The sequence below is a fragment of the Eucyclogobius newberryi genome, unplaced genomic scaffold (assembly GCF_026437365.1).
Source record: "Eucyclogobius newberryi isolate DKJ021-1_F unplaced genomic scaffold, fEucNew1.0.hap1 SCAF_5, whole genome shotgun sequence".
NCBI classification, from domain to species: Eukaryota; Metazoa; Chordata; class Actinopteri; order Gobiiformes; family Gobiidae; genus Eucyclogobius; species Eucyclogobius newberryi.
This window is the reverse complement of record NW_027316167.1, coordinates 40822860-40832219: the sequence shown is the minus strand read 5'-3', so window position 1 is coordinate 40832219 and position 9360 is coordinate 40822860.

The window sequence follows — 9360 nt, the reverse complement described above, 5'->3', positions numbered from 1 at the left end:
AATCACAGACTGAAGACATCACAGACTGAAGACACTACAGACTGAAGACATCACAGACTGAAGACACCACAGACTGAAGACACTACAGACTGAAGACATCACAGACTGAAGACACCACAGACTGAAGACACTACAGACTGAAGACATCACAGACTGAAGACACCACGGACTGAAGACATCACAGACTGAAGACATCACAGACTCAAGACACTACAGACTGAAGACATCACAGACTGAAGACATCACAGACTGAAGACACTACGGACTGAAGACACCACAGACTGAAGACATCACAGACTGAAGACACCACAGATTGAAGACACCACTGACTGAAGACATCGCAGACTGAAGACACTACAGACTGAAGACATCACAGACTGAAGACATCACAGACTGAAGACACTACAGACTGAAGACATCACAGACTGAAGACACCACGGACTGAAGACACTACAGACTGAAGACATCACAGACTGAAGACATCACAGACTGAAGACACTACAGACTGAAGTCATCACCAACTGAAGACACTACAGACTGAAGACATCACGGACTGAAGACACTACAGACTGAAGACATCACGGACTGAAGACAATACAGACTGAAGACATCACAGACTGAAGACACCACAGACTGAAGACACTACAGACTTAAGACATCACAGACTGAAGACATCACAGACCCAAGACACCTCAGACTGAAGACATCACAGACTGAAGACACCACAGACTGAAGACACCACAGACTGAAGACACCGCAGACAGAAGACACTACAGACTGAAGACACCACAGACTTAAGACTCCGCAGACTGAAGACACCACAGACTGAAGTCATCACAGACTGAAGACACTACAGACTGAAGACACTATGGACTGAAGTCATCACAGACTGAAGACATCACAGACTGAAGACACCACAGACTGAAGACACCGCAGACTGAAGACACTACAGACTGAAGACACTACAGACTGAAGACATCACAGACTCAAGACATCACAGACTCAAGACATCACAGACTCAAGACACCACAGACTGAAGACACCACAGACTGAAGACATCACAGACTGAAGACATCACAGACTCAAGACACCACAGACTGAAGACACTACAGACTTAAGACACTACTGACTGAAGACACTGCAGACTGAAGACATCACAGACTGAAGACACCACAGACTGAAGACACCACAGACTTAAGACACTACAGACTGAAGACACTGCAGACTGAAGACATCACAGACTGAAGACATCACAAACTGAAGACACCACAGACTGAAGACATCACAGACTGAAGACATCACAGATTGAAGACATCACAGACTGAAGACATCACAGACTGAAGACATCACAGACTGAAGACACTACAGACTGAAGACACTACAGATTGAAGACACCACAGACTGAAGACACCACAGACTGAAGACATCACAGACTGAAGACATCACAGACTGAAGACATCACAGACTGAAGACATCACAGAGTGAAGACACCACAGACTGAAGACATCACAGACTGAAGACACTACAGACTGAAGACATCACAGACTGAAGACACCACAGACTGAAGACATCACAGACTGAAGACACTACAGACTGAAGACATCACAGACTGAAGACACCACAGACTGAAGACATCACAGACTGAAGAGACCACAGACTGAAGACATCACAGACTGAAGACATCACAGACTGAAGACACTACAGACTGAAGACACTACAGACTGAAGACATCACAGACTGAAGATATCACAGACTGAAGACATCACAGACTGAAGACATCACAGACTGAAGATATCACAGACTGAAGACATCACAGACTGAAGACATCACAGAGTGAAGACACCACAGACTGAAGACATCACAGACTGAAGACACTACAGACTGAAGACATCACAGACTGAAGACATCACAGACTGAAGTCATCACAGACTGAAGACACTATGGACTGAAGACATAACAGACTGAAGACATCACAGACTGAAGACACCACAGACTGAAGACACCACAGACTGAAGACACCACAGACTGAAGACATCACAGACTGAAGACATCACAGACTGAAGACACCACAGACTGAAGACATCACAGACTGAAGACATCACGGACTGAAGACATCACAGACTGAAGACACTACGGACTGAAGACATCACAGACTGAAGACACTACAGACTGAAGACACCACAGACTGAAGACATCACAGACTGAAGACAACACAGACTGAAGACACCACAGACTGAAGACACTATGGACTGAAGACATCACAGACTGAAGACACCACAGACTGAAGACATCACAGACTGAAGACACCACAGACTGAAGACATCACAGACTGAAGACACTACAGACTGAAGACACTACAGACTGAAGACACCACAGACTGAAGAAATCACAGACTGAAGACATCACAGACTGAAGACACTACAGACTGAAGACATCATGGACTGAAGACATCACAGACTGAAGACACTACAAACTGAAGTCATCACAGACTGAAGACACTACAGATTGAAGACACCACAGACTGAAGACACCACAGACTGAAGACATCACAGACTCAAGACACCACAGACTGAAGACATCACAGACTGAAGACACCACAGACTGAAGACACCGCAGACTGAAGACACTACAGACTGAAGACACTACAGACTGAAGACATCACAGACTCAAGACATCACAGACTCAAGACATCACAGACTCAAGACACCACAGACTGAAGACACCACAGACTGAAGACATCACAGACTGAAGACATCACAGACTCAAGACATCACAGACTGAAGACACTACAGACTCAAGACATCACAGACTCAAGACACCACAGACTGAAGACACTACAGACTTAAGACACTACTGACTGAAGACACTGCAGACTGAAGACATCACAGACTGAAGACACCACAGACTGAAGACACCACAGACTTAAGACACTACAGACTGAAGACACTGCAGACTGAAGACATCACAGACTGAAGACATCACAAACTGAAGACACCACAGACTGAAGACATCACAGACTGAAGACATCACAGATTGAAGACATCACAGACTGAAGACATCACAGACTGAAGACATCACAGACTGAAGACACTACAGACTGAAGACACTACAGATTGAAGACACCACAGACTGAAGACACCACAGACTGAAGACATCACAGACTGAAGACATCACAGACTGAAGACATCACAGACTGAAGACATCACAGAGTGAAGACACCACAGACTGAAGACATCACAGACTGAAGACACTACAGACTGAAAACATCACAGACTGAAGACACCACAGACTGAAGACATCACAGACTGAAGACACTACAGACTGAAGACATCACAGACTGAAGACACCACAGACTGAAGACATCACAGACTGAAGACACCACAGACTGAAGACATCACAGACTGAAGACATCACAGACTGAAGACACTACAGACTGAAGACACTACAGACTGAAGACACTACAGACTGAAGACATCTCAGAGTGAAGACACTACAGACTGAAGACACTACAGACTGAAGACACTACAGATTGAAGACACCACAGACTGAAGACACCACAGACTGAAGACATCACAGACTGAAGATATCACAGACTGAAGACATCACAGACTGAAGACATCACAGAGTGAAGACACCACAGACTGAAGACATCACAGACTGAAGACACTACAGACTGAAGACATCATGGACTGAAGACATCACAGACTGAAGACACTACAAACTGAAGTCATCACAGACTGAAGACACTACAGACTGAAGACATCACAGACTGAAGACATCACAGACTGAAGACATCACAGACTGAAGACACCACAGACTGAAGACATCACAGACTGAAGACATCACAGACTGAAGACATCACAGACTGAAGACACTACAGACTGAAGACATCATGGACTGAAGACATCATGGACTGAAGACACCACAGACTGAAGACATCACAGACTGAAGACACTACAGACTGAAGACATCACAGACTGAAGACACCACAGACTGAAGACATCACAGACTGAAGACACCACAGACTGAAGACATCACAGACTGAAGACATCACAGACTGAAGACACCACAGACTGAAGACACCACAGACTGAAGACATCACAGACTGAAGACACCACAGACTGAAGACATCACAGACTGAAGACACCACAGACTGAAGACACCACGGACTGAAGACACCACAGACTGAAGACATCACAGACTGAAGACACTACAGACTGAAGACACTACAGACTGAAGACATCACAGACTGAAGACACCACAGACTGAAGACACTATGGACTGAAGACATCACAGACTGAAGACATCACAGACTGAAGACACCACGGACTGAAGACACCACAGACTGAAGACATCACAGACTGAAGACACTACAGACTGAAGACACTACAGACTGAAGACATCACAGACTGAAGACATCACAGACTGAAGTCATCACAGACTGAAGACATCACAGACTGAAGACATCACAGACTGAAGACACTACAGACTGAAGACATCATGGACTGAAGACATCACAGACTGAAGACACTACAAACTGAAGTCATCACAGACTGAAGACACTACAGACTGAAGACATCACAGACTGAAGACATCACAGACTGAAGACATCACAGACTGAAGACACCACAGACTGAAGACATCACAGACTGAAGACATCACAGACTGAAGACATCACAGACTGAAGACACTACAGACTGAAGACATCATGGACTGAAGACATCATGGACTGAAGACACCACAGACTGAAGACATCACAGACTGAAGACACTACAGACTGAAGACATCACAGACTGAAGACACCACAGACTGAAGACATCACAGACTGAAGACACCACAGACTGAAGACATCACAGACTGAAGACATCACAGACTGAAGACACCACAGACTGAAGACACCACAGACTGAAGACATCACAGACTGAAGACACCACAGACTGAAGACATCACAGACTGAAGACACCACAGACTGAAGACACCACGGACTGAAGACACCACAGACTGAAGACATCACAGACTGAAGACACTACAGACTGAAGACATCACAGACTGAAGACACCACAGACTGAAGACACTATGGACTGAAGACATCACAGACTGAAGACATCACAGACTGAAGACACCACGGACTGAAGACACCACAGACTGAAGACATCACAGACTGAAGACACTACAGACTGAAGACACTACAGACTGAAGACATCACAGACTGAAGACATCACAGACTGAAGTCATCACAGACTGAAGACATCACAGACTGAAGACATCACAGACTGAAGACACCACAGACTGAAGACATCACAGACTGAAGACATCACAGACTGAAGACATCACAGACTGAAGACACTACAGACTGAAGACATCACAGACTGAAGACACTACAGACTGAAGACACCACAGACTGAAGACATCACAGACTGAAGACACCACAGACTGAAGACACCACAGACTGAAGACACTATGGACTGAAGACATCACAGACTGAAGACACCACAGACTGAAGACATCACAGACTGAAGACACCACAGACTGAAGACATCACAGACTGAAGACACTACAGACTGAAGACACTACAGACTGAAGACACTACAGACTGAAGACATCATGGACTGAAGACATCACAGACTGAAGACACTACAAACTGAAGTCATCACAGACTGAAGACACTACAGATTGAAGACACCACAGACTGAAGACACCACAGACTGAAGACATCACAGACTCAAGACACCACAGACTGAAGACATCACAGACTGAAGACACCACAGACTGAAGACACCGCAGACTGAAGACACTACAGACTGAAGACACTACAGACTGAAGACATCACAGACTCAAGACATCACAGACTCAAGACATCACAGACTCAAGACACCACAGACTGAAGACACCACAGACTTAAGACATCACAGACTGAAGACATCACAGACTCAAGACATCACAGACTGAAGACACTACAGACTCAAGACATCACAGACTCAAGACACCACAGACTGAAGACACTACAGACTTAAGACACTACTGACTGAAGACACTGCAGACTGAAGACATCACAGACTGAAGACATCACAGACTGAAGACATCACAGAGTGAAGACACCACAGACTGAAGACATCACAGACTGAAGACACTACAGACTGAAGACATCACAGACTGAAGACACCACAGACTGAAGACATCACAGACTGAAGACACTACAGACTGAAGACATCACAGACTGAAGACACCACAGACTGAAGACATCACAGACTGAAGACACCACAGACTGAAGACATCACAGACTGAAGACATCACAGACTGAAGACACTACAGACTGAAGACACTACAGACTGAAGACACTACAGACTGAAGACATCACAGAGTGAAGACACTACAGACTGAAGACACTACAGACTGAAGACACTACAGATTGAAGACACCACAGACTGAAGACACCACAGACTGAAGACATCACAGACTGAAGATATCACAGACTGAAGACATCACAGACTGAAGACATCACAGAGTGAAGACACCACAGACTGAAGACATCACAGACTGAAGACACTACAGACTGAAGACATCATGGACTGAAGACATCACAGACTGAAGACACTACAAACTGAAGTCATCACAGACTGAAGACACTACAGACTGAAGACATCACAGACTGAAGACATCACAGACTGAAGACATCACAGACTGAAGACACCACAGACTGAAGACATCACAGACTGAAGACATCACAGACTGAAGACATCACAGACTGAAGACACTACAGACTGAAGACATCATGGACTGAAGACATCATGGACTGAAGACACCACAGACTGAAGACATCACAGACTGAAGACACTACAGACTGAAGACATCACAGACTGAAGACACCACAGACTGAAGACATCACAGACTGAAGACACCACAGACTGAAGACATCACAGACTGAAGACATCACAGACTGAAGACACCACAGACTGAAGACAGCACAGACTGAAGACATCACAGACTGAAGACACCACAGACTGAAGACATCACAGACTGAAGACACCACAGACTGAAGACACCACAGACTGAAGACATCACAGACTGAAGACACTACAGACTGAAGACACTACAGACTGAAGACATCACAGACTGAAGACACCACAGACTGAAGACACTATGGACTGAAGACATCACAGACTGAAGACATCACAGACTGAAGACACCACGGACTGAAGACACCACAGACATAAGACATCACAGACTGAAGACACTACAGACTGAAGACACTACAGACTGAAGACATCACAGACTGAAGACATCACAGACTGAAGTCATCACAGACTGAAGACACTATGGACTGAAGACATCAGAGACTGAAGACATCACAGACTGAAGACACCACAGACTGAAGACACCACAGACTGAAGACACCACAGACTGAAGACATCACAGACTGAAGACATCACAGACTGAAGACACCACAGACTTAAGACATCACAGACTGAAGACACTACAGACTGAAGACACCACAGACTGAAGACACCACAGACTGAAGACATCACAGACTGAAGACATCACGGACTGAAGACACCACAGACTGAAGACACCACAGACTGAAGACATCACAGACTGAAGACACTACAGACTGAAGACACCACAGACTGAAGACATCACAGACTGAAGACATCACAGACTGAAGACACCACAGACTGAAGACACTACAGACTGAAGACACCACAGACTGAAGACATCGCAGACTGAAGACATCGCAGACTGAAGACATCGCAGACTGAAGACACCGCAGACTGAAGACACCACAGACTTAAGACACTACAGACTGAAGACACCGCAGACTGAAGACACTGCAGACTGAAGATACCGCAGACTGAAGACATCACAGACTGAAGACACCACAGACTGAAGACATCACAGACTGAAGACACTACAGACTGAAGACATCACAGACTGAAGACATCACAGACTGAAGACACCACAGACTGAAGACATCACAGACTGAAGACATCACAGACTGAAGACATCACAGACTCAAGACATCACAGACTGAAGACATCACAGACTGAAGACACTACAGACTGAAGACATCACAGACTGAAGACACCACAGACTGAAGACATCACAGACTGAAGACACTACAGACTGAAGACATCACAGACTGAAGACACCACAGACTGAAGACATCACAGACTGAAGACACCACAGACTGAAGACATCACAGACTGAAGACATCACAGACTGAAGACACCACAGACTGAAGACATCACAGACTGAAGACATCACAGACTGAAGACACCACAGACTGAAGACACTACAGACTGAAGAAATCACAGACTGAAGACACCACAGACTGAAGACACTATGGACTGAAGACATCACAGACCGAAGACATCACAGACTGAAGACACTACAGACTGAAGACACCACAGACTGAAGACATCACAGACTGAAGACATCACAGACTGAAGACACCACAGACTGAAGACACCACAGACTGAAGACACCACAGACTGAAGACACCACAGACTGAAGACACCACAGACTTAAGACACTACAGACTGAAGACACTGCAGACTGAAGACACCGCAGACTGAAGACATCACAGACTGAAGACACCACAGACTGAAGACATCACAGACTGAAGACACTACAGACTGAAGACACTACAGACTGAAGACATCACAGACTGAAGACATCACAGACTGAAGACACCACAGACTGAAGACATCACAGACTGAAGACATCACAGACTGAATACACTACAGACTGAAGACATCACAGACTGAAGACATCACAGACTGAAGACACCACAGACTGAAGACATCACAGACTGAAGACACCACAGACTGAAGACACTACAGACTGAAGACATCACAGACTGAAGACACCACAGACTGAAGACACTACAGACTGAACACATCACAGACTGAAGACATCACAGACTCAAGACACTACAGACTGAAGACATCACAGACTGAAGACATCACAGACTGAAGACACTACAGACTGAAGTCATCACAGACTGAAGACACTACAGACTGAAGACACCGCAGACTGAAGACACTGCAGACTGAAGATACCGCAGACTGAAGACATCACAGACTGAAGACACCACAGACTGAAGACATCACAGACTGAAGACACTACAGACTGAAGACATCACAGACTGAAGACATCACAGACTGAAGACACCACAGACTGAAGACATCACAGACTGAAGACATCACAGACTGAAGACATCACAGACTCAAGACATCACAGACTGAAGACATCACAGACTGAAGACACTACAGACTGAAGACATCACAGACTGAAGACACCACAGACTGAAGACATCACAGACTGAAGACACTACAGACTGAAGACATCACAGACTGAAGA